The sequence below is a fragment of the Dendropsophus ebraccatus genome, chromosome 3 (assembly GCF_027789765.1).
Source record: "Dendropsophus ebraccatus isolate aDenEbr1 chromosome 3, aDenEbr1.pat, whole genome shotgun sequence".
Classification (NCBI taxonomy): domain Eukaryota; kingdom Metazoa; phylum Chordata; class Amphibia; order Anura; family Hylidae; genus Dendropsophus; species Dendropsophus ebraccatus.
Window position 1 is genome coordinate 192,404,191 of NC_091456.1, and position 9,452 is coordinate 192,413,642.

Consider the following 9,452-nt stretch of genomic DNA (forward strand, 5'->3'; position numbering starts at 1 on the left):
ATGTCCAGAACATGTTCCCGGACACGTCTTCTGAGTTGACGTGTCGTCATACCGACATAGATCTTATCACACGGACACGTAGCAAAATAATATAAAATTACTAACCGGTAATTTCTTTTCTTTGAGCCTATGACGGCACCCCTGGAGAGGACTACCTCCTCCCATTGGACAGGAAACAGGACCACTGGACCTTTAGGGTGCAAACCCACTTGCCGGATCTGCAGCGAGTCTCCTTGCTGCGTTTTTGCAGCGAAAATCGCTGCAGATCCTGGCCCTATACTTTCAATAGCAGAGAAACTCGCAGCAGTGATGTACATCCCTGCTGCGATTTTTTCTGCAGCCCGCCCCATTAACCCCCCCGGCCGCCGGACATTATACATTACCGGGTCCCCGTTCCTGCTTGCTTCGGGGCTCGGCTGTGGCAGGGCAGAACGTACCGGGAGCCGCCGAAGCAAGCAGGAGCGGGGACCTGGTAATGTATATCCTGCCCGCCCCCCTGCAGCCCCGATCGCCCCGCAGCCCCGGCCACCCGATCGCCCCCCCGCAGCCCCGGCTGCCCCGGCCGCTCGATCGTCCCCCCGCAGCCCCAGCCGCCCGATCGTCCCCCCGCAGCCACGGCCGCCCCCCCCCCCCGCAGCCCCGGCCGGCGGATCGCCCCCCCGCAGCCGGGGCTGCGGGGCGATCGGGGCTGCAGGGGGGCGGGCAGGATATACATTACCAGGTCCCCGCTCCTGCTTGCTTCGGCGGCTCCCGGCACGTTCTGCCCGGCCAATCAGTGCGCTGCCCTGCCACAGCGCACTGATTGGCCGGGCGGGCCGTGAAGACACCGGGAGCCCCGAAGCAAGCAGGAACGGGGACTCGGTAATGTATAATGTCCGGCGGCCGGGGGGTTAATGGGGCGGGCTGCAGACAAAATCGCAGCAGGGATGTACATCCCTGCTGCGAGTTTCTCTGCTATTGAAAGTATAGGGCCAGGATCTGCAGCGAGTCTCGCTGCAAAAACGCAGCAAGGAGACTCGCTGCAGATCCGGCAAGTGGGTTTGTACCCTAAAAAGAAGCTCATCGCCCCACACACGCCAGTCTGTCAGCAAGAACCTAGGAGCGAAGGCTTAACAAACACACATGTAGAAAAGACACAGCGCAACAAGTGTAACATGTGCTATGAAACTTAATTCTTAAGTGTTGAATTATAGAAGAAATATCTTCTTTTCTCTCTCTCTCTATATATATATATATATATATATATATATATATATATATATATATATATATATCAGTCTGGAGTGCACTCAAAGATCCGATGCAAGAGTGCCAGCGACGGAGATTGGATAAAGTCTCCTCTTCAATATAACCAAGAAATCGCAGCACATCCAAATAGTGCAAAAATTCTGTGTCTTTTATTTCATGGTATCAAAATCAATAGGTGCAACGTTTCTGTCTCATCTCGAGACCTTTCTCAAGCAACAATACAAACCATCTCATATCCTTTTTATACAAGTCTGTGACAAAATCCAATTAATTAAGAAGTGAACATAACGTGAAACAGGTGTACAGGTAAGGTTCCATCCGGAACACAATGGGTTACATGAGATACATCAGTATCAGAAGATCATTACAAATACGTGATATATACAAGGTGATACAATGTGCATATACACCAAAGTGAAAATAAAAAATTAACGGCGGGGTTCCCTCACGCTAGCCACTGCTCTGTAAAAGAAGGAATAATTAGAGCCAAGTCAGACCTCATGAATCGTCCACATGTATGTTAGTTTGTAAATATTACTAAGCCGCATGCGCTGGCCTGTGTAACCTGATACGTCCGAGGGTATAGTGGGAGGTCCTGGGCAGGGAAATGTCAGGTTGCCGTAATAACATCTCGAAATCCAGCGGATAAGAACCGCATTCATTGCAAGCACCATCTGAACACTGTCTTATAGGGAAGAAACATGGAACTCCATCCATTATATCGGGGTTATCCGGCTCGGTGACCGTTAGCTACGGAAAACCACAGCTAAACAGCCATCGTGTCAAGGAGGGATTCAACCCCTCCGGCCTCCCTGCCATGCTCCTATCAACGGGCGCGGAGAAGGCCTTTGACCGTGTAAGCTGGCCCTTCCTCTTTGCCCACACTCAGACACATCGGCCTTGGCCCTCACATGCTGGAGTGGATTGGCTCTCTATACTCCCACCCCTCGGCTCAGGTATCGGTCAACGGCCTTCTCTCTGACTCCTTCCCCATCTCCAATGGAACACGGCAGGGCTGCCCCCTCTCCCCCCTTATCTTCATCCTGACCCTGGAACCCTTCCTTAGAAATGTGAGACGTAATCCGGACATTGCGGGGGTACGGGTGGGGCCGGTGGAACACAGAGTTGCAGCGTACGAGGACGATCTCCTCTTCTTTCTTACCCAGCCTTCTATCTCCCTCCCCAATCTCCTGAAGGAACTCTCCAGCTACCATTCTCTTTCTAACTACAAGATCAATTTGCAGAAATCGGAGGCACTAAATGTCTCCCTCCCGATGGCGGTGGCCTCTTCCCTTGAGGCATCCTTCCCCTTCCGATGGTCCCGAATCTCCCTAAAGTACTTGGGGGTTCAGCTTACGCCCTCCGTACCCGACCTGTATAAGTTAAATTTCCCACCCATGCTCCAGACGGTGGAAAAGGACCTGACTAGATGGCACAAGGGTACCTTCTCATGGTTTGGGCCGCCTGCGCTATCTTCAAAATGAACGTCCTGCCCCGCCTACTGTACCTTTTCCAGGCTCTACCAATAGCGGTGCCCGTGTCGTTTTTCCGACGACTGACGTCTCTCCTCACTAAATTCATATGGATGCACAAACAGCCGCGTCTAGCAAAGGCAGTCCTGCATCGTCCCTAAATCTCTGGGAGGCCTGGGTCTCCCCAACCTCTACCAGTACTACGTGGCAGTCCATCTAACCAGGGTACTGGACTGGCACCGCCACTCTGTCACGAAGATATGGGTGGCCCTGGAAGAGGCGTTGGCACCTTGCCTTTGCTGGCCGCGTCCTGGCTCCCGGACTCAGCCCGTCTAGTACGCTCCCATCCCACCATCGCTCCAACACTTCGAGTCTGCCAGAAACACCTGTCTGCCGGCTTTTTGGCCCCGCACCCCTCTCCCCTGTTCCCGATTCTAGGCAATCCATCCTTTCCCCCGGGGATGGAGGACGCGGGCTTCCGCTCCTGGTTCCGGGCGGGACGCTTCCGTGCACTATCCTTCCTCAGGGGAACGGTCTGGCCCTCGTTGACGGATCTCAATGCCTTGTCAGACCCCGCTCCCCTGGGCCTTCTGGAGGTCCCTTCAGCTCCACCATTTCCTTCGCACTCTCCCCACGCCCTCTCGCTATGCTCGCACCCTCACGCAGTTCGAGTCTCTTGTATAGGATCGGGCCCGCTCCGTCACTCTCTTTCTATACTTTACGCCATGTTGAACTCCCCTCCGGACCAGTCACCTCCCCCCTTCCTCGCGGCCTGGGAGGAGGACTTAAACACTTCTTTCTCCCCGGCGCAACTGGACAAATTGTTCACTTGTACACATTCCTCCTCGATATCCTCCCGCATCCAGGAAGCGGGTTATAAACTCCTTTCTAGGTGGTGTACCGTGTCCCCACCCGTCTCCATCGGATCTTCCCGGAAGTGTCCCCACAGTGCTGGAGGAATTGCGGCGAGGACGGCTCCCTCCTGCATATGTTCTGGAGCTGCCCTAAGCTGGTGCCCTTTTGGCGTGAAGTGTGGCGTATTACCTCCACCTTCACTGACCACTCACTACCTTTCTCTCCTGCCCTCTTCCTCCTGCATGTGTCTGACATTCCCCTCAAGAGCTACCGTTCCTCAGTTCTCCGACACCTGATAAACGCAGCCCGAGCCTGTGTTCCCGCCCTGTGGTGACAACCTGACCCCCCCGGCCTAGCCATGTGGCTCCGGAAAGTAGAGGATATCAAGCGTATGGAGGATCTCACTGCTCAGCTTCATGACTGGAATTCCCGGTTCTACCGAACTGTGTTCTACTGGGAATCAGTACACTGAGACTCCCGAATATAGCTCTCTGCTGGCTCAGTGAGGAGCCACCTGCCCTTTAGACCCCCCTCTCTCCCCGGATCTCCCCCATAAACACCCCCCCCTCTTTTCTCCCCCTTCTTACTTTCTCTTTCTCCACCTTTTGGGCTTCTGTCCGTTAAGCCTCCTACCGGAGCATCTGCTCTTGTCCCAATCCATTTTGTTTGTTACATATTGTTTTCTGGAAGTTTTGGTTCGCTGGGAATGCCCCCACGGAAGTGGATGGGATACGGTTTCTATGGCAATAGATATATGTTAAGTCCCACGCTTGCCCTAACGCCCTGCGTGGCGTCATCGGTACCCGTTTTTGATGGTTGTGGCTTGTTTTTGCCCTGCTTCGCTTTGTTAAAAAAAAAGAAAAATGTAATAAAATTTAGAATTTTTTTTTTAAAAAAGGAGGGATTCAACCAGGTCAAAAATGACCTAGGAAAACCTCACAAACGTCGCCCAAACCCCTAGTCGTGAAGTCTCACCTACTAGTGTCTCTGGTTGTGAACATGGCTTTGTTACTTGTCATAGTGTGGAACATGGTCTAGCATAGCCATAGTGTGAACATGGCTAAGTTACTTGTCATAGTCGTGAACATCGGTCCAGCATAGCCATAGTGTGAACATGGCTTTGTTAATGTTATAGTGTGAACATGGTCCAGTATAGCCATAGTGTGAACATGGTCCAGTATAGCCATAGTGTGAACATGGCTTTGTTACTTGTCATAGTGTGAACATGGTCCAGCATAGCCATAGTGTGAACATGGCTTTGTTACTTGTCATAGTGTGAACAGGGTCAGCATAGCCATAGTGTGAACATGGCTTTGGTTACTTGTCATAGTGTGAAATGGTCCAGCAAATCCCGACATCATAGTCCCTGGTCTCACAGTGAATGAAAAAAAAAAACACAGTAGCAGTGATTTGCAGTGAGATTCCTCCTCCGCCTTCTGTCAATATCTAAGAGGAAAAAAAAAAGAGAGAAAGGATATAAGTATATAAATCAACTAGTTAACAGGACAAGACTCAAGGAAGGATCAGGGTCAACCACCCATTACAATACTATCTTTTGTACATTTTTGTAGTAATTCTGAAAATCTACATTGAGACCCCTTGGCTGGAGTGTATCCAGTCTGTGGATCCACTGCAGTTCTCGTTTCTGTAACATGGTTAACCTATCACCACCCCTTTTCGGAATAGGTACATGATCCAGTAACATGAATTTGAGATCTTTCTCAACATGCTTTGCCTCAAGAAAGTGCTTGGATACCGGTAGATCTATCCTCTGTTTACGTATAGAGTATCTATGCTGGTTCAGTCTAGTCCTCATGTCCCACGTCGTCTGTCCAACATATAGCAAACGACACGGGCACACGAGGACATAGACCACCCAGCTAGATGTACAAGTCAGGTAAAAACGGATGTTGTATTCCTTGTTGGTTGTGGGTGTACAAAACCAGAACCTTTGTTCATATATGAGCAACTGACACAAAGATCTCAAATTCATGTTACTGGATCATGTACCTATTCCGAAAAGGGGTGGTGATAGGTTAACCATGTTACAGAAACGAGAACTGCAGTGGATCCACAGACTGGATGCACTCCAGCCAAGGGGTCAATGTAGATTTCAGAATTACTACAAAAATGTACAAAAGATAGTATTGTAATGGGTGGGTTGACCCTGATCCTTCTTGAGTCTTGTCCTGTTAACTAGTTGATTTATATACTATATCCTTTTCTCTTTTTTTCCTCTTAGATATTTACAGAAGGCGGCGTAAATAGTAATATTTACAAACTAACATACATGTGGACGATTCATGAGGTCTGACTTGGCTCTAATTATTCCTTCTTTTACAGAGCAGTGGCTAGCGTGAGGGAACCCCGCCGTTAATTTTTTATTTTCACTTTGGTGTATATGCACATTGTTCACCTTGTATATATCACGTATTTGTAATGATCTTCTGATACTGATGTATCTCATGTAACCCATTGTGTTCCGGATGGAACCTTACCTGTACACCTGTTTCACGTTATGTTCACTTCTTAATTAATTGGATTTTGTCACAGACTTGTATAAAAAGGATATGAGATGTTTGTATTGTTGCTTGAGAAAGGTCTCGAGATGAGACAGAAACGTTGCACCTATTGATTTTGATACCATGAAATAAAAGACACAGAATTTTTGCACTATTTGGATGTGCTGCGATTTCTTGGTTATATATATATTATACATATATACATATGATCAATAAGCTTAAGTATGTTATCTCATCTATGGGTGGGTTTAGGCGGGGTGCCGTCATAGGCTCAAAGAAAAGAAATTACCGGTTAGTAATTTATATTTTCTCCTCTCGCCCTATGACGGCACCCTGGAGACTAGACTAGGAATACTCGCCTAGGGGGGACCACTGCCTGTAGGACCCTACGACCAAATCTAAGGTCCTCCGAAGGAGAGAGTTGTAACCTGTAGTGTCTAAAAAATGTATGCGGGGAACTCCAGGTAGCTGCTCTACATATGTCCTCTATTGAAAACTGCAGCCTCCTGCCCACGAGGTAGATACAGATCTAGTAGTGAGTGTGCGGTTATGGAGCTAGGAAGTTCTTTACCACTGACTCTATAGCATTCCTAATGGCTTGTTTAATCCACCTTGATATTGTCTGTGAGGTGGCAGCCCTGCCCTTATTCTCCCTTGGAAAGTTATTAAGATGTTGTTATCTATCCTCCAGTCCTTGGTGACCTCGAGATAGTGTATTATAGCTCGTCTAACATCTAGACAATGAAATGATGCCCTCTCTGTCATTAGATGGGTTTACGCAAAAAGATGGTAGTATAACCTCCTGGGATCTATGAAAATCCGATACTACCTTAGGAAGGAAGGCCGGATCAGGGGAGAGAGTGATTCTATCGTCTCGGATAACCATGTAAGGCTGAGTAATGGAGAAGGCTCTGATCTCTCCAACCCTTCTAGCAGAAGTAATTGCTAAGAGAAAAGCCACCTTCCAAGAAAGGAATTTGATGTGGATTTCTGATATTGGCTCAAATGGGGTTGATGTTAATCCTGAGAGAACCAGATTTAGATCCCATGGTGGAAGTTTGGTTTTTATGGAAGGGTGAAGTCTCATTGCTGCCTTAATAAAACGCTTGATCCAAGTATGTTCTGCCAGCCTAACTTCATATAGGGCACTGAGGGCAGAGACTTGTACTTTAATAGTACTGGGCCTAAGATGTTTATTGAGACCTTCTTGGAGAAAGTTCAAGACCCAAAATCAAAAGGCATATTGGGTGGTTCTAGGACATTGACAGGGTGACCCACAAAACGGAGAAAGGTTTTCCACGTTCTGAAGTAAATCTCCGAAGTGACCCTCTTTCTGCTGGCAAGCAAAGTCGTATTACTTCATCTGAGAGTCCCCGGTCTCTTAGTAATTGCCTCTCAAAAGCCATGCTGTCAGATGGAGGTTCTTTACTCCTGGATGGTATACTGGGCCCTGGTTCAGGAGATCTATTCGCTCTGGTAGAATCCAGGGATCCGCTAGTGACATTTTGCGTAGCCAGGTGAACCACACCCTCCTGGGCCAAAAGGTGCAATCAGTATAACCTGCGCCCTGTCCTGTCTGATCTTCCTGATGACTCGGGGCAGCAGCCGTATGGGAGGGAAGGCGTACAGAAGGCCTGTCTGCCATGATTGTGCTAGAGCGTCTAGCGCCAACGGCCTGTCCGACTGGCATAGGGAATAGAAGGCTCTGATCTTTCTGTTCTGTCGGGAGGCAAACAGGTCTATTTGTGTGGGGGCCCCATAGCTGGCATATTTGATGGAATACCTCCTGATTTAATTCCCACTCCCTTGATGAAGTTGATGTCGGCTTAGGAAGTCTGCTGTGTAATTGTCCACCCCCTGAGATGCAGGGCTGACAGGGAGAGAAGGTGAAGCTCCGCTAGCTTGAAAATGAAATGAGAAATTCTCATCAGTTCTACTGACCTGGTGCCCCCCTGGTGGTTTAAGTATGCCACTGCGGTGGCATTGTCCGTGAGGATTCTTACATTTCTTCCTTGAATTACAGGAAGGGACTGTGTTAATGCCAGAAATATTGCCCTTAGCTCTCTGATGTTCTGAGAGTCCCGGGAATGCTCTGGGTTCCATGCCCCCTGGAGCACCAGGGAGTCTGAGTGGGCCCCCATCCGTACGGACTTGCATCTGTTGTTATCGTTAGGGGGTTTTGAATGATCCATGGCAGCCCCTTGTTTAAGTTGTCTTTCTTTATCCACCAGGATAGGGACCTGATAGTCTGGGAGATAAAACAAATAAATCGTCTAGATTGTCCTTGTGTGCTCAAGATCTCTAATATTTGTGATAAATTCTCTCGAATGGTATTGAGCCCACTGAACTGCAGGTATGCAGGAGGTGAGAAGGCCTAATACAGACATAGCTCCTCTGATCGAAACCTCTGGGTGATCTATAAGTTCTTGGACCTTCTGGATGACTAAAGCTACTTTATTCTCAGGCAAAAAGGATCGTTGGGATACTGAATCTAGGTAGATCCCCAAAAATTTGCAACGTTGAGATGGAGTTCTATTAGACTTCTCCTCGTTTATCTCCCAACCGAGCTTAGAGAACACCTCCTCTGATGTTACAGATGGAATAGAATCACCAACTATCAGAAAGTCATCAAGGTATGGGATTATGATAATGTCCCTTTCTCTGATGTGGGCCATAACTTCCGCCATGACCTTGGTAAAAGCCCTAGGGGCTTGTGAGATGCCAAAGGGCATGGCCCTGTATTGGTAGTGAAGCACCGATCCCGCCACATTCACAGCTACTCTGAGGAATCTCTGGTGGTCTGGATGAATGGGTATATGGTAATATGCGTCTCTCAGATCTATTGTGGCCATAAAACAATTATGAGACAAGTTTAGAATGGCAGAAGAAATGGACTCCATTCTAAACTTCTCATAAGAGAGAACCTGATTTAGGGGCTTGAGGTTAATTATGGTTCGAAAGGAACCATTGGGTTTTTTAACCAAAAAAAGGGTAGAATAAAACCCCCTGCCCTTCTGTTCCTCTGGAACAGGGACTAATACTCTTTTGTCTACCAGTGATCTAACCTCAGATACCATGGCTGCCTGTTTCTCAGGGTTAGAGGAAAGGTTAGTAATAATGAAACTTTCTCCTGGGAGGACAAAAAGGAAATTTTAAGCCCATGTTTTATTATGTTGCAAACAAAATTACTGTTCGAAATTTTACACCATTCTGAACAGAAAGAATTAATCGCCCTCCCACAGGAATATGGCGTCATTGTGACGGCTTCTTAGAAGTGTCCCCACCTGAGAACATGAGACCTCTACCTTTTTTAGGGGGTCTCCAATCCTTTCTCCGACCTGGGCACCACCTCTAA